The sequence below is a fragment of the Lepus europaeus genome, chromosome 23 (assembly GCF_033115175.1).
Source record: "Lepus europaeus isolate LE1 chromosome 23, mLepTim1.pri, whole genome shotgun sequence".
NCBI classification, from domain to species: domain Eukaryota; kingdom Metazoa; phylum Chordata; class Mammalia; order Lagomorpha; family Leporidae; genus Lepus; species Lepus europaeus.
This window is the reverse complement of record NC_084849.1, coordinates 15636352-15654762: the sequence shown is the minus strand read 5'-3', so window position 1 is coordinate 15654762 and position 18411 is coordinate 15636352. Positions and strand designations below refer to the sequence as shown.

Sequence of the window (18411 nt, the reverse complement as noted above, 5' to 3'; positions counted from 1 at the left end):
TGATCACATAAATAAGATCAAATGTCTGATAATAATAACAGAATTAAAAAGGAGAGAATGCTCCAACATGGGAAGCAGTCCACACAGCAGACTCATAGAATGAAAATAGCTTTAAACAGCACTCTGACCTCAGAATCAGCCATTAAGGCATTCTGGTCTTGCTGAAAAGCCCATGAGAGCATTTCAGGCATGTATAGCCAAGACACTGTGGCAAAAAAAAAAAGTCCTACATGAAGGATCTCTGTGAGTGAGACTCCAGTGGAAAAAAGTGGCCATCAAAGAAGGATGTACTTTTCTCTGAAAGGAGAGAACTTCCACTTTGCTATGGCCTTGTCTAAATACTGATGGAGATTGTATATTCAAAAGGCTTCCATAGGCCAGCGCCGTGGCTCAACAGGCTGGTCCTCCACCTTGCGGCGCCAGCACCCCAGGTTCTAGTCCCGGTCGGGGTGCCGGATTCTGTCCCGGTTGCCCCTCTTCCAGTCCAGCTCTCTGCTGTGGCCAGGGAGTGCAGTGGAGGATGGCCCAAGTGCTTGGGCCCTGCACCCCAAGGGAGACCAGGAGAGACACCTGGCTCCTGCCATCGGATCAACGTGGTGCGCCGGCTGCAGTGTGCCAGCCGCGGCGGCCATTGGAGGGTGAACCAACGGCAAAGGAGGACCTTTCTCTCTGTCTCTCTCTCACTGTCCACTCTGCCTGTCAAAAAAAAAAAAAAAAAAAAAAAGGCTTCCATAGCCTTGGCAGCTCATGTCAAGAGCCTTGGGTGGTCATTGACATTATACATAAGAGTGTTAATCGCTAAATTAACAACAGCAGACACTGCGCACTTATTTACTTCCCGTGCAGGACTTCTGTCCTCAATGAATTGTATTATGAGAATTAACTGTAAAACTTGTTCTCAGTGTGTGTGTGTGTGTGTGCATGCACGCAAACTGTTGAAATCTTTACTTAGTATGGAGTTGACCTTTGGGTATAGTTAATTGAAAATGAATCTTAATTGAGAAGAGGGGGCTTTGGGAGGGGTGGGAGGGTCAGTATGGTGGGAAGAATCACTATATTCCTAAAGTTGTATTTATGAAATTTGTACTCATTAAATGAAAGATTTCTTTGGAGAAAAAAAAAGTTACTGTCACCCTACCTCATATAACCTTGAATGGATCTATCCTACTCCAAGCCATCAGATAAAGATGCTGCCTTTTCTTACAACTTCAAAGGAACTAACTCACCTCTGTGATTATCAGGGATATTGCCTGAGTACAAAAAGACCAAACAGCTTCTCTATTTGGGTAGAATGGTGTATGCATACAAAAAGGGGAGCCACTGTTACAACTATGTCAGCCCTGAAATCTTAACCATTCATGACTGCAAATGACTCAGTAACTGGTCAGTTCAACCCTTTCAGAAAATGGAAGGTTGGAGAAGTAACGTCCAGGAGTCTTTCTCCTGACACTGTTAGGGTTCAGACTGGTCAGCTGTTCAGTGACCTCTCTTTTCCCCTGGGCACTATGTGGGCCTACATTTCCCAGCCTCTCCTGTAACTAAGTGTGGCCCTGTGACTGAGCTCTGATGTGTGCCATTTCCAGGCAAGGCTCTTTCCCTTCTGCTATCAGCCTGGACACCACCTCCTGAAAATGGCTGGGTCCCAAGACGCAAAGAGATGGCAGCATCGCTGAATCACTGCCTGAACTGACAGCCACTCCATAATCAGGAAGACCAGTTTTTAACTCCCGTTAAGCTACTAAAATCTGAAGATTTATCTATTACAGCAACTCATTGTTAACTGGTAAAACCATAACTAGGATTATCCTATAAATAAAGAATATGACCCCCACTTTTTTTTTGACATGCAGAGTTAGACAGTAAGAGAGAGAGACAGAGAGAAAGGTCTTCCTTCCGTTGGTTCACCCTCCAAATGGCCGCTGTGGCCGGTGTGCTGCGGCTGGCGCGCTGCACCGATCTGAAGCCAGGAGCCAGGTGCTTCCTCCTGGTCTCCCACGTGGGTGCAGGGCCCAAGGACCTGGGTCATCCTCCACTGCCTTCCCGGGCCACAGCAGAGAACTGGACTGGAAGAGGAGAAATCGGGGCAGAATTGGGCACCTCAACTGGGACTAGAACCTGGGGTGCCGCAGGCAAAGGATTAGCCAAGTGAACCGCGGTGCTGGCCGACCCCCACTTTTTTAAAGATTTTATTTATTTGAGAGGTAGAGTTACAGGCAGTGAGTGAGAGACAGAGAGAAAGGTCTTCCTTCCGTTGGTTCCCTCCCCAAATAGCCATAACAGTCAGAGCTGTGCCAGTCTGAAGCCAGGAGCCAGGTGGTTCTTCCCAGTCTCCCAGGCGGGTGCAGGGATCCATGGACTTGGGCCATCCTCTACTGCTTTCCCAGGCCATAGCAGACAGCTTGATTGGAAAAGGATCAGCCGGGACTAGAACCAGTGCCCATATGGAATGCCGGTGCCACAAGCGGAGGATTAAGCTACTGTGCCATGGTGCTGGCCCCAACCCCACTTTTAAAAACCAATACTGTATGATTTATTTCCAAAAGAGATAGCTTGTTTTACTTGTTGAGCCAGTAATAACCCTGCTGGAAGTCGCAAAGAACTGGGACTGCAGACTTGGGAAAGTCACTTAAAGTTCCTGCAGCTTAGCTTCCTTAACTAGTAACAGACTAGTGATTTGCAAATTATTTTTTCTTTAATACACAGCTGAAAAATTCTTTCCAAATCATATATCAAGCAGAATGAAGGGGAAATGAAGAAGGGGACAGCAGTCCACCAGCTTAATGTCTCCTTCAGTTCCTCCTGGCAGCTTCCTGAGGTGCTGCTTGGAGTCCGGGGCTCCCGAGCACGCAAGTCTGAGATCTGCTCCTCAGGACCAGTGATTTCAGAATCATGTGGGCTTTCTGTTGGCAGCACAACTCTTTTCCATGTGAAATGTTTTGAGAAGCCTCAATAAACACAGCAGATAATCTTTTATCAATATTAAAATATTTTACAAATTTAAATGTATAAAATTTCTAAACTCAGAAGAATGAGGCCTTTTCAAAACACATGAAATAGGAAGATAAGGGGAACAGTGGTAGTCTTACTCAGTATTAATATTTTGTGGATTTAGTTTTGCTCTCAAATATTGAAAATGATTTTATTTAGTCAGTGAAATAGTTACAAACACAACCAGTTTTTACACAGCCCACCTCACAACTGGGTAACATTCCTTAGTTAAAAGAGCAAGAGTCTGTAATGCCAGTATCTCAAACAGGCCAGCACAAACAGAGGCACTGATGGTGTCTTCTGTTTAAAAGTGGTGTTTAGGGGCCAGCGCCAAGGCTTACTTGGTTAATCCTCCGCCTGCAGTGCTGGCATCACATATGGGTGCCTGGTTCTAGTCCCGGTTGCTCCTCTTCCAGTCCAGCTCTCTGCTCTCGCCCGGAAAGGCAGTGGAGGATGGCCCAAGTGCTTGGGCCCCTGCACCCATGTGGGAGACCAGGAAGAAGCACCTGGCTCCTGGCTTCGGATCAGCACAGCACCAGCCATGGCGGCCATTTGGGGGGTGAACCAACGGAAGGAAGTTCTTTTTTTTTTTTTTTTTTTGACAGGCAGAGTGGACAGTGAGAGAGACAGAGAGAAAGGTCTTCCTTTTGCCGTTGGTTCACCCTCCAATGGCCACCACGGTTGGTGCGCTGCGGCCGACGCACCATGCTGATCCGATGGCAGGAGCCAGGTGCTTCTCCTGGTCTCCCATGGGGTGCAGGGCCCAAGCACTTGGGCCATCCTCCACTGCACTCCCTGGCCACAGCAGAGAGCTGGCCTGGAAGAGGGGCAACCGGGACAGAATTTGGTGCCCCGACCGGGACTAGAACCCGGTGTGCCGGCGCCACAAGGCGGAGGATTAGCCTAGTGAGCCGCGGCGCCGGTCAAGGAAGACCTTTCTCTCTGTCTCTCTCTCTCAGTGTCTAACTCTGTCAAATAAAAAAAAGTGGTATTTATACTACACCATGTCTATTTCAGTCACGGTTTTTCAAAATGTTGTAAGTTTTAAAAACACAATCAAATTTGCAGAACATTTTACAAATCACTGGCCCAAACTCTTGTAGTTCTAAAAATTATAAAATAGCACACTGAATTGTTTCCCAGAACCTGATCAAGAGTGAGAAGATGTTATCAGCATCAAAGAATTACATACTCTTCTGCTGGTTATGTTTATTCACTGAATACTGGTATTTTATTTTTCAAAGCAACAATATTTAGGGGCCAGAAAAAAAAAGCTAGCTAGCATAGGTAACAAAAGAGAGTGTAATTTTCTGCTAATTAATTTTTTCTCTGCCTGTAAACTCCAGGCTTCCTGCTACCTGCAATCCATTTGAGGACACCACCCTACATCAGGCCAGAACAGCTTACTCAGCTATTTTCATCTCCAACACAACACACAAGTTGTCTGCATGGACTCAGGGAATTCAGATTTCAGTATCAAAAAAAGGCTGACACCCCTCCTACAGTAATTTACTTGAATCTTGGGACTTGCCACCTCCAAAACTTGAGCTTTAACATGAAAGTTTCAGAAAGTTATAGAAAATGTTCATTCTTCTAGCTCAATTTTTCCATGAAGTATTTGAAGCCCCCTCATATGGGAGAACCTTAAACTTTCCTATTTCAATAAAGAAAATCAGAACTAGAACTAGATACAGTTGCAACCAACACAACTAACCTGAAGGCACTTGAATCAAGTATAGATCACTGGGTAAATAACAGGTTCAAGTAATCAACACAAGACTACCAATAAAAACACCCACATGCTGAGAGAATAGGCAATCACCACTCTACCGGGCTGAACCTACTAACTAGCAATAACACCAATGTGGAAATGCTGTCTTCCGAGAAAGGAGCTCCTATATGCAACAGCCCCTTTTACACTTCAGCTGAAGTGATCCTCTCAACATATTTTTCATCTTTTTAGCACACCTTTGATCTAATAGACAGAAACTGCTAAATACAAATCCTAAACCTTTGGATTTATTCAACCCATTGACACTAAAGTTAAGCGGCATCTAAAAAAATGCCACCAGCAAATAGGTAAAACATCAATTACAACAACGAGAAAGAAAAACATGAAAAGGTTTTTACTTCTGATTCACTACCCATCCTCCAAGATGTTCAAAGACCAATCCCCAAGCCAGAGGTTAACCTGTAACCAATGCCAGACCTTGGGCAAGCATCGTTAAACATTTTTCTCCCCTTTATTTATTTGAAAAGCAAAGAGACAGAGAAAGATACAGAGATCTTCCTTCTGCTGGTTCACTCCCCAAATGCCCACAGCCAGGGCTGGGCCAGGCAGAAGCCAGAGACTCTTACCTGCCAAATAAATAATTATCACTACTTCTGTCGTGGGGCCAATGAAACCAGAGGAAGTCAGGTGTGACTGTCCTCTGGAAATTTAAGATACTATTATTTGGCCTGGGAAATAATCTTTTGTCAGTTCTTCTAAGGATAGGATGACTAAAAATTGTCATTTTTTTCCCTACCACATATATAAATGAAAAAAACCAGTACAGTCCCCCACGAGAAAAAGGAATAATTAGGGGCCAGCTTGTAGATAAAGCTGCCACCTACAATGCTGGCATCCTATATGGGTGCCAGTTGGTCTCAGCTGCTCTAATTCCAATCCAGTTCCCTGCTAATGCACCTGGAAAGCAGCGGAAGATGGCCCAAGTGCTTGAGCCCCTGCACCCACATGGGAGACTCGGGTGGAGCTCCTGGCTCTGGCCTGGCTCCACTCTGGCAGCTGCAGCCATCTGGGCAGTGAACCACTGGATGGAAGATCTCTGAGTTTCAAATTTTTTTTTTAAAAAAAGGAACAATTAAAGCTACTTCTGATGAGCCTCTGTTTGCTGTACAATGTCCTAGAAAGAAGGGTGGCGATGTGCCACACAACAGAGGCAATGCAGCCATGACACAGCCATTCGGCCTTGAACCCTAAGTGAGGAACCTGGGAGAAATTTGCTTCAAGAAGTGTACCAGGTACAGAGCTACTAATCCATAAACAGGGATCTGTTTATTCTTCAGAGGAAAATGAGTCTTTCTAGGAAAGATTAGCTTTGGCTGGTATACAAACTGGATTTTTTTTAAAGATTTATTTATTTATTTGAAAGAGTTACACAGAGAGAGGTCTTCCATCCGCTGGCTCACTCCCCAGTTGGCCCCAATGGACACAGCTGAGCTGATCGGCACCAGGAGCTTCTTCTGGGTCTCCCATGTGGGTGCAGGGGCCCAAGGACTTGGGCCATCTTCTGCTTTCCCAGGCCATAGCAGAGAGCTGGATCAAAGAGGAGCAGCCGAGACTTGAATTGGCACCCATATGGGATGCTGGCACTGCAGGCAGCGGCTTTACCCGCTATGCCACAGCGCCAGCCCCACAAACTGGATTCTTTATACGTGGGTAAGACAGAGGCTGAGAAACAGCTCCAGACAGGCAGGAAACAGACAAAGCCCCTGTCTCCATCAACCCCCTCCAACACATCTCATTTCAGAGACAAGAAGTCAGCAGAGTGGCTCTTCAAGGAGCCAAGAACATGAAGGTTGGGGTTGGGAGTCGGGGGTGGGGGTGGGGGGTGGGGGGTGTGTGCAGGGAGGCTCTAAATTCTTAGGTGTCAATCTAAGGAAAGGTACTAGGACAGCATCAAGTGCTGAGAGCTCGGATGGCTGTGGAAGTTCATCTCAATACAACAGAATTCTCTTTGTCCCACCTCGAGAAACAGATGCTTAAAAGACAGCGCAGACTTAACAGTCCAGAAAGCAACATTTCATTCTATTTCCCAAACCTTCCCTCTATCCCTCCTCTTGTTTTTGGCTTCTCAAGTCAAAAATGTCACACTTTTCCTCCAGCAGATTCCGGAGAAAAAAACCTAGGAGTTATTTTTAATTTTTTTTTCCTTAATTCCCCTTTCCACACCCATTTATTTCATTAGCAAGTCTTAGTGGCTCTACCTTCAAAGCACATGACCAATCTAACCCTCTCGGCACCTCCATAATCAAGCTATCAGCTACTCTCCATCTGCAGAGTGGCCTCACACAGGTCTCCGACTGCTGCCTTGCCCCTGCAATCCATCCTCCACAGTAGCAATCTTCTGTTATCATCAGGTCATGGTGCTCCCCTGCCAAAATCACATCACTGGCTTCCTAGCACCTTGAATAAAATCTCAACTCTATACTACAGACAGCAAAGTCCTACCAGTTTTGGTCACTGACTACCCCTCTGGCCCTCATCTCCCACCCTCTTCCCAAGCTGACTGCCCCCCAGTCACATCAGCCTTCTTTCCATTCATTCCCAGCAGGAGCACTTTCATGCTTTTAAAAAGTTTATTTGAAAGCTAGGGGCTGTGAGGGAAGAGGGGGGAGGGAGAGAACAGGGAAGGGGGAGGGAGAGAGAAAGGGAGAGAGGGGGAAGAGAGGGAAGGAGGGATGGGGAGAGAGGGGGAGAGAGGGGGAGAGGGAGAAGTAGAGAGGGGGTAGAGAGAGAGAGAGAGAGACTGCTGATTCACTCTCTAAAACCTGTAACAGCCAGGGCTGAGCCTAGCTACCTGCTGAATGGCGTTCATCCCTCTCCCTCTCTCAGAGGGAGCCTGGAATGAACTTCATCTGGGTCTCCCAAGTGGGGAGCAGGGACTCTTACTTGAGTTATGATCTGCTGCCTCCCAGGATGTGCATTAGCAGGAAGCTAGATCAGAAATGGAGTACGGGCACGGCGCCGTGGCTCACTTGGCTAATCCCCTGCCTGCGGCGCCGGCATCCCATATGAGCACCAGGTTCTGGTCCTGATTGCTCCTCTTCCAGTCCTAACCTGCATGGGAGACCAGGAAGAAGCACCTGGCTCCTGGTTTCGGGTCGGTGCAGCGGCGGCCATAGCGGCCATTTTGGGGGGTGAACCAACAGAAGGAATACCTTTCTTTGTCTCTCTCTCTCACTGTCTATAACTCTACCTATCAAATAAAAAAAAAAAGAAAAAGAAAAGAAATTGAGTAGTCAGGATTTGAACCAGGCACTCTGATACAGGCTGTGGGCATCCCAAGCAGCAGCTTAACCTGCTGTGCCACAACACCTGCCCTTTCATGCTTTTATCCTGCTCAAAATTCACTTCCCCAAAGCTTCTGACAACCCTGCTGAAAATGAACTGCTTTTACAACCACCATCCCCCACACCCCTTACCTGCTTTATTATTTTCTTTCCACAGCACCTATCTATCTGATTTGCTTACTTCTGTTACTTCCTTCTTTACTGTCAAACCTCCTGCACCATTTCTTTCTTTCTTTTTTTTTTGGACAGATAGAGTTAGACAGTGAGAGACAGAAATGTCTTCCTTCCATTGGTTCACCCCCCAAATGGCCGCCACGGCTGGAGCTGAGCCGATCCGAAGCCAGGAGCTTCCTCCTGGTCTCCCATGCGGGTGCAGGTGCCCAAGCACTTGGGCCATCCTCCACTGCCTTCCCGGGCCACAGCAGAGAGCTGGACTGGAATAGGAGCTTCCGGGACTAGAACCCAGTGCCCATATGGGATGCCGGCGCCACAGGCGGAGGATTAACCAAGTGAGCCATGGCGCTGGCCCGTGCACCATTTCAAGACAGGGAATTTACTTTATTCACTGCACTCTCCCTGTTACCCAGAACAATGCATCCATGGATAGTAGGTGCATGTTATGTGTTGAATGAATAACTGATTTTTTTGTGTGAAATATATAAATACATAAAACATGCATTGTTTAACAAATAATTATAAAGCAGTTGTCTAATTACCATCAAGGTCAAGAAGTAGAATGTTGCCAGCTTTCCAGAGGCCTTCTCCCCAAGTTCCATTCCCTGAGGAAAACCACCCCCTGCACATTCATTCCCCAGACTCCTCAGGCAATCACCATCCTGGCCTCTGTAACAAGAGTTACCTGTTTTCTGTACACTTGTACTACGTATGCATGCAGAATGAGAGGTTTTTCAGTCTTAATACAGACAGATGTTAGGGAGAATAGAGACCATGAAAACATTCTTGGAAGGCAATATGATAATACCTATTAACAAGTTTAAATGCACCTGCCTTTTGACCTAGCCATCCTGTTTCTAGGAATCTTAGAGAAAAATGCTAATATAAGAGTGCAAAGATACATGAAGGATGTTTAAGGCAGCCGTGTTTATAACACTAGAACACTGTAAGCAGCACATATGCCCTTCGATAGGAACTGGTTATCCTATGTAGCAACCAAATGTACTTTATGGAACTTCTGGAAATATAAAAATAGTCCAAGAGGTAACAAGTGAAAAAAAATTCAAGCCATTCTGTTTAATAAAAGAAAGTGAAAATAGGCTGGCACCACAGCTCACTTGGCTAATCCTCCGCCTGCGGCGCTGGTACCCCAGGTTCTAGTTCCAGTTGGGGTGCCCAATTCTGTCCCGGTTGCTCCTCTTCCAGTCCTGCTCTCTGCTGTGGCCCGGGAGGGCAGTGGAGGATGGCCCAAGTCCTTGGGCCCTGCACCCGCATGGGAGACCAGGAGGAAGTACCTGGCTCTGCCAGCCGTAGTGGCCATGTGGGGGGTGAACCAACGGAAGGAAGACCTTTCTCTGTCTCTCTCTCTCACTGTCTAACTCTGCCTGTCAAAAAAAAAAAAAAGTGAAAATAAATAGAAAAATTATGCACATATGTAACATATGTATGAATATGTGTATTATTTATTTAAAAAAATACAAAAAATTAACACCAAACAGCCATTAGTCTTTCTTTGGGAGATGGTCGTGAGAGATTTTAAATGTTTATATTAAACATTTCCATATTGTCTCAATGAAGAACATTATAGTGAACACTAGTTTTTTTGTCATAAAAAAATGATACACACACACACACATATATATATATATATATATTTAAGTGCAAAAATCTAGAAAACATAAGAAACTTAGGTTAGAGGCAGAATTAGAATTCCCAAATTTCTACTGAGGGATGGTCAATAAAGCTCAGTTCCTTAGGAAGTCACCCCTATTCTGGCCAAAAAACCAAAATTCACAAAAAGACCACCTGGGTGCCAACTTCTCAGACACAGACTTCAAACTGCCTGGCCTCACATGAACTACAGTGGCTCTTGGTTCTCCACTTTCAGCCCTCCCTCAGAGATCTTCAGACTATTCCTCAGGTACTTCTGAGTCTAGGCCTCAGTGCTTTAAAATGCAGTCTCTGGCTCTCCTGGCCTTGGACCTAGGCCTAGCTTCCTGCCAAATAGCATTCATCCCTCTCCCTCTCTCGGTGATTACAAAATGGTGACTCTTTTTGGCCACACTCAGCCTTTGGAACAGCCCTTTTTGTATATTGCCCCAAATATAGTTTCTTGTGTTGGCACAGAGAGTAAAGGCCTAAGTGATAGTGACGAAGCACAAGACCACACTCCTGCTTATGAAGAATCAGGGAGAACTTGTTAGAGAAACCTGTAGACCCACAAGGGAAAGAAAAGACCCTGAGAAAGCAGAATCAAAAGGAATTTATCATAGTGCCTAAATAAATGAGAATAATAATTTTAAGGCAAACTCTCAAGTGTTTTATTATGTAAAAAAGCCATCAGGGCTGCACAGGGAACAACTACAGCTGCTGGATGAGGCTCTGTTCAAAAGCACTCACTGTTTAGCTTTCCAAAGGGGACTCTCCAGCTGCTTACTCCTCCATCCAACAGACAATTCTGCTCTGTAAGAATGGATAAGGGGCCGGCACTATGGTATAGTGAGTAAAGCCGTCACCTGCAGTGCTGGCGTCCCATATGGGCAACGGTTCGAGTCCTGGCTGCTCTTCTTCCGATCCAGCTCTCTGCTATGAACTAGGAAAGTAGTAGAACATGACTCAAGTCCTTGGGCAACTGTACCCTGCACCCGCATGGGAGACCCAGAAGAAGCTCCAGGTTCCTGGCTTTGGATTGGTGCGGCTCTGGCTGTTGTGGCCTTCTGGGGAGTGAGTCGGCAAATGGAAGACCTCTCTCTCTCTCTCTCTCTCTGCCTTTCAAATAAATAAATAAATCTTAAAAAAGAAAACAAATGAATAAGACAACACTGTAGTTAGAGACAGGAGTTCTTTTGTCCAGAGTGTATGTATGCTCCCAGGAAGTGGGGAAGCCATAGTGATATTTATACCCAAATAATGGCCAACCCTCCCATGAGGAAAGAGTTATTTTGTAAAAGATGAAATATTCATTTCAAAATCCATATGCAAGGTGAGAAGACTACAGGGTAAGTCACTCAGGAACTGACTAAAGACCACAAGCACAACTGTCCCCCCTTACCCACTGGGGATATGAAACACACCTATGGTAAAATTTAATTTATAAATTAGGCACAGTAAGAAATTAACAATAACTAATAAATTAGGATGATTATAACAATATACTCTAATAGTTAAACTTACAACATGGCCTTTCTCTCTCAAAATATCACCTTGTACTACTGTACTATACTCATCTTTCCTCCTGTGATGGTGTGAGAGAATATTTAAAGATGTGAAAGTCATAGTCACAGAGAGAGAGACACACACACACACACACACAGATCTTCCATCCACTGGTTCACCCCCTAGATGGCTGCAATTGCCAGGCTGAAGCTAGGCGCTTCATCCAGGCCTGCACATACGTGGCAGGAGCCCCAAGAACTTAAGCCATCTTCTGCTGCTTTTCCCAGGCCATTAGCAGGGAGCTGGAACAGAAGTGGAGCAGCCCATGAACCAGTGCCCTTATGAGAGGCTGGTGTTGCTGGTGGCAGCTTTACCTACTACACCCCCATACCAGCCCCATGAGATGATAGTTAAGGATGCACTTTACAGCTCCTCTTTGGCACATCAGAACTGCCAGCATCATTATTCTTGTATTTTGCGATCTTTATAAAGTAAAATGAGGCCTAGCTGATCACAAGCATAGCAATACTACCACAGCCAATCTAATAACTGAGGTAACTATTAAGTTATCTTAATGGAAATGCTGGATCAGGTGTCTTTAAGCAATTTTAAATTTCATTCTCTGGAAGAAATCAATTGTTTTTCCTATTCCTTGATGAACAGTTGCTTTTCTGACCCTGGTGTTCCCAAGAATATGTGGACAGTGTTTTATTAAAGCTGTGAAAATGCCTTCTTTTACCTCTTACTGACAGTTCTAACACTAAGAATCATTTTGAAAATAGTATTACTAGAATTGCTTCTGATGACTGAAAAGGTTATGTAAGAAACTTGCTCTGGGGCTAACATTATGGTGTTAGTGGGTTAACTCACTGCCTGTGATGCCAGCATCCCAAATGGGCACCAGTTCATGTACTAGCTGCTCCTCCAATCCAGCTCCCCGCTAATAATCTGGAAAAAGCAATGGAAGATGGCTGAAGTGCTTAGGCTCTGGCAACCCATATGGGAGACCCAGATGAAGCTCCTGCCTTCCACCTGGTCCGGCCCTGGCCATTACAGATATTTGGGAAGTGAACCAGTAGATGAAAGCTCTCTCTCCATCTCTAACTCTGACTTCCAAATAAATGCATCAGTCTTTGAAAACAAAAAACTTGCTACTGGGGCTGGAGTAGTGGTGCAGTGGGTTAAACCATCACCTGTGAAGCCAGTATCCCATACTGTAGTGCCTGTCCAAGTCTTGGCTGCTCAGTTTCCAATCCAGCTCCCTGCTTACACACCTGGAAAGGCAGCTGAACATGGCCCAAGTACTTGGGTCCCTGCTTCCCATGTGGGAGACCAGGACAGAGTTCTGGGCTCCTGGTTTGGGCCTGGACCAGCACTAGCGATTGCAGCCATTTGGGTACTGCATCTCGCTCTGGGTCTCTCTCTGCCTTTCAAATAAATGTTTAAAAAAATTTTTTTAAAGGCTTACTGTTGCTGATATCATTATTAATTCGAACAAAACTGTTTCTACCTTATTCAATTCACTGCTCTGGCTTTCTGATGTGTAAGTAGGCCTAAAACGTTTTACACAAGTACGGCTGTGGCAAGTTCCATCAGTGAAGAACCACTGCAGGACTCTCACACTGATGAGGACGCTCATCTTTGCTGAGGCTACTGGGAAGAAACAATCTGGAGGTTGATATATTATGTAGCAGAAGGATCGTCACAAATCCCTACTCCAAGTCTTACATTGGAGAGACTCACCTTGGGTGACAAAGATGGACTGTGTCTTTCTTCTTTTCTGGAAAGCACGTCCCACTGTATTTTCTTCCACTCCAGTATAGTTAAAATAAGTGTCTAAGAAGTCCCATTAAACCCCATTGTCAATGCCACCCTGGTGTTACTTTTTAATTTTAGAAAGTGAATTATTTTCTCCAAATATGTCAGCCTGAGTTTAAAAAAATACAGAATCTTATGAAGAGAACTTAGCATTTTAATCAAACAAATAGATATCCCTAAGGTATATGCAACAGCATCAGGGGGATACTGGGTACAGCAGCAAATCTGACTCAATTCCTAGGAGGATCAGTTTTACATAAATATTTCTGAGTACAGCTTTAACTACTAAACAAAACACTATACATACTGGTATGTTAAAACTAACAAGTCACTCATGGATGAGGATGCAAAGCTCACACGAATTTTTGGAATAGAATGTTTTTTTTTTTTTTTTACTTGCTGGGTCTGAGGATATGTCAGTTTGATCAGTTTCAGAAATCTCATCTATAGGACACAGACATAATTATAATAATGGCTGTTTTTCAAGCACTTACTATATGGCAGACATTGTGGTTGTTAGAGCTTTGCATGCATTATCTCATTTAGTCCTCATAACACCATCAGGTACTAGTAGTAACAGCTGCTTTCATAATACAGAGGTAGGGCTAAAAGAAGGTCAAATAATTTCCCAGGTTCATGTACTTTTCCCATGTTTGATCTTCTAGTAGCAGAGTTGGTATTTGATCCCAGGGTTACCTGGCTCCAAAGCCTTTGATCTTAATTGCTGTTTTAAAAAAACTTTTTTTTTTTGATGGTCAAAAAAAAAAACCTGAAACTGAGAGGCCAGAACTGTGGGTCAAGCTGCCTGCAATGCCAGCCAGTTGGTGTCCTGGCTGCTCCACTTATGATCCAGCTCTCTGCTAACATGTCTGGGAAAGCAGTAGAAGCAGTCAGTCTTGAACTGGAAGATACTTGAGTTATGGACCTTTCTGTCCCTCAAGTTTTTCCAAGCGTAAAATGAAAACAATCCCCAACTCTTCCTTCATCTTAACAATGCTCCAGGAGCTCATGGGATACTTAGGCTCACAGCATCCTATTTTAGAACTGAAAGTACTTAGCTCACAAAAAACTTGTACATCAACATTTATGGCAGCCTTATTAGTCACATTAGCTCAAATATGGAAACAACCTAAACACCCGTCACCTGATTTGTGAACAAAAGGTTTATGTACATATAAATGGAAGACCCTTCATGAATGAAGTACTGAAACACGTTACAGCATGGATAAGTCTTGCAAACATTAAGTGATAGAAGCCAGGCACAGAAGTCTACCTATGGTTGACCTCACTTGTAAGTGATGTTCAGAGCAGGCAAACCCACAGAAACAGATTAATGGTTCCCAGTGTTTAGGGTATAGAGATTAGGGTGACAAGGAATGAGGGATTACTACTAATGGGCACAAGCTTTCTTTTGGGATATGTATAAAATCTTCTTTAATTGAACAGTGATAGTAGTTGCACCACTTGGTAAATATAGTAAAAAATATACGGTTAAAAAAAAAAAAAAAAAACCAAAACACCACACTGTAGACTTTTAAAAGGTGGATTTGGAGTAGACGTTTGGCCTAGCAGTTAAGACACCTGCATCCCATATCAAAGTGTCTGGGTTTGATTCCCAGCTCCTGACTGACTCCAGCTTCCTGCTAATGCAGATCTTGGAAAGCAGCAGGTGATGGTTAAATACTTGGGTCCCTGTCACCCACATAAGAGATCTGGATTGAATTTTTGGCTCCTAGTCCAAGCCTGGCCTAGCCCTGGCTGTTGCAAGCACTTGGGGACTGATCCAGCAAACGGGAGCTCTCTGTCTCAATTTTTTTTTTTTAAATTTTTTGACAGGCAGAGTGGACAGTGAGAGAGACAGAGAGAAAGGTCTTCCTTTGCCCTTGGTTCACCCTCCAATGGCTGCCGTGGCTTGCGCACCGCGCTGATCCGATGGCAGGAGCCAGGTGCTTATCCTGGTCTCCCATGGGGTGCAGGGCCCAAGCACTTGGGCCATCCTCCACTGCACTCTCTGGCCACAACAGAGAGCTGGCAAAGAAGAGGGTCAACCAGGACAGAATCCGGCGCCCCGACCGGGACTAGAACCCGGTGTGCCAGCGCCACAAGGCGGAGGATTAGCCTAGTAAGCCGCGGCGCCGGCCTCTGGCTCAAATTTTAAGAAGTGTTTTAAAAAAGACAAACACTATGGTATGTGAATTATAGCTCAATAAGACTGCTACATTATTTAAAAAAAAAAAAAAAAAAAAGGAAGAAAACTGAAGGCCATGGCAACCAAAGGAAATACATGTAAAAATACTCTGGACAGTATCACAGAAATATTGTATAACATTTTAGATATTACACATTTCATAAGAACACATAACAGTCAGCCCTCTGTATCTGCAATTTCCACATCTGTGGTTTCAACCAACTGTAGATGGGAAATATTCAGAAAAAAAAAATCATGTCTGCACTGAACACATACAGATTTTTTTCTCCTTGTCATTATTCCCTAAACAATATGGTATAACTATTTACATAATATTTACATTGTATTAGGTATTATAAGTAATCTAGAGATGATTTAAATATATAGGAGGATGTATACAGGTTCAGCAAAAATACTATACCAGGGTTGGTGTTGTGGCATAGTGGGTAAAGCTGCCACCTGCAGTGCCAGCATCCCATATGGGTACCAGTTCAAGTCCAGGCTGCTCTACTTCAGATCCAGCTCTCTGCTATGGCTTGAGAAGACAGTGAAAGATGGCCCAAATGCTTGGATCCCTGTACCCATGTGGGAGACCCAGAAGAAGCTCTAGGCTACTGGCTTTGGATCAGCGCAGCTCTGGCCATTGCAGCCATTTGGGGGGTGAACCAAAGGATGGAATACCTCTCTCTCTCTCTGCCTCTCTGTAACTCTGCCCTTCAAATAAATAAATAAATCTTTAAAAAAATATTATGCCAAGGGATTTAAGCATCCACAGATTTTGGTAGCCACAGGAAGTCCTGGATCCACCACCTCACCACCACTCTGGATATAGAAGGAGGACCACATATGCATTTCAAAGCTCAGCTTTCTACTACTACCTCTGCTGGCTGCTATCCTGCCTGTCCTAAGAGATTTTTTTTTTAATTTTTGTTTTTTATTATTTATTTATTTTTTGACAGGCAGAATGGACAGTGAGAGAGAGACAGAGAGAAAGGTCTTCCTTTGCCATTGGTTCACCACCCAATGGCCGCTGCGGCCGGCGCACCGCGCTGATCTGAAGCCAGGAGCCAGGTGTTTCTCCTGGTCTCCCATGCGGGTGCAGGGCCCAAGGACTTGGGCCATCCTCCACTGCACTCCCGGGCCACAGCAGAGAGCTGGACTGGAAGAGGAGCGACCGGGACAGAATCCAGCGCCTCGACCGGGACTAGAACCTGGTGTGCCGGCGCCGCAGGCGGAGGATTAGCCTATTGAGCCACGGCTCCGGCCTTATTATTATTATTATTTTTTAAAATTTTTTATTTACTTGAAAAACAGAGTTACTGAGACAGAGATGGGGAGAAGGGGGGGAGGGAGAAAGAGGGAGAGAGGGAGAAAGAGAATCTTTCTACCACTGGTATACTCCCCAAATGGCTGCAACAGTAGAGCTGAGCTGATCAGAGGTGAGGAGCTTCTTCTGGGTCTTCCACATGGGTGAAAGGGCCCAAGGACTTGGGCCATCCTCTGCTGCTTTCCCAAGTGCATTAGCAGGGAGCTGATTGGAAGTGGACTTGAACAGGCAGCCATATGGGATGCCAGCGCTGCAGGCTAGGGCTTTAACCCACTGTGCCACAGTGCTGGACTCCCTTAGAGAATCTTAATTCACTTCAAAGTACTAAACTCCTCTTTTTCTGGAATATCCAGTTAATAAAATGATAATGAAATAATCTAAACCTGCTGCTGATGGAAACCCCGGGACTTTAAAAGAAAAAGGGAAAAAAAGCCACAAAATTGCCAAGGGTCTGTATTCATGGCCATAGAGAATAACAAGAATTTACATCTAGTGCAGATACTATCTTTCTATATTGTCTTGGGAGCAGCTTATCAGGATTTTCTACAAAAAATTAGGAAACGAAACAACGATAAATAAACTGCTTTAGTAAAACAACCATCAACATTGAAACAATCCTTAATTTATATGTTAATATAAACACATTATCTCATTTTCATTCCCCTACTCTATGTGGCACAAATTTTTACCCCCATTTTAAAGGAAACTGAGTCATAAACAAGGTCACCCAGTTAATGAAAAGTATAATCAATTCCAGGCTCTATGGTCTTTCATGATGTATTTGCTTTTCCCCTTCATCCCTCCCAGTCTCTCTGCTTTCACTGGATCAGAAAACAGGGTCAGGACTGCTTTTGCTCACCTTATTTTACAACTTGAACTTAACTCGCAAGAAATCTTAACTTCCCCTTTAACTGTTCTGGTTTATTGCATTCCTCCCATAAGTGTCCATACAAAACAATGGCTCAGAGCACGCATTAATGTCTTTGAACAAATAAATCAATCCCACGCCTATCTGGTTAATCTTCCTTGAATAATGAATGAGAATACTTAAAATCCTTAAACTTCTATGAGGATAGAGACTGACTTCACAGATGCAGAAATAGTTTTCAGAACTAAGTCAGAAATCTTGTTAACAACCTGGCCCTGTGAAATGCCTTCTTATACTGTCCAGCTCCTGCTTGCCAACTAACCAAATGTGCTTAAGTTCTCCAGACAAGAAACCCACAGGTCAATCTTCAGCTCTGCCCACCTTCCAAATCCTCAACTTCTACAGATATTTTGATATTTTCCTGCAACCATCTGTTCTCCAAGTAGTTAGACACCATTTTCTTTCTCTTTCTCCTCCATCTTCTCCGCACTGGTAGCATTTACTTCACATTTCCTTGTGAGGCATGAAGGTTTTCAATGGTCTTAGAACACCCATGGGAGCTAACTATGACACAAACTAATGAGATAACTTCATATCGTGTCATCCGTCAAATCAGGGAAAGATCCAGGACTTTACCACATTCTGCACTAGCAGCCCATCCCCAAAATGGGGGCAGCAAACACTAACCACGCTGACCAAGCTATGCTTGCAACAGAACTTAGTGCTTACGGATGAGTCATCTTTCCTCTGGTAACTGAAGAGTCAGTAGTTTTATTTTCCACACACAAGAAGGATTGAGGCATAACAGTAAGCAGA

General features: G+C 44.5%; 1 protein-coding gene across 2 annotated transcripts in view; it reads right to left on the bottom strand.

Annotated features, from left to right (window-relative positions):
* The window catches only part of BICDL1 (BICD family like cargo adaptor 1), a 107410-nt gene that overhangs the window by 77937 nt on the left and 11062 nt on the right, over positions 1 to 18411 (bottom strand). The window lies entirely within an intron of this gene.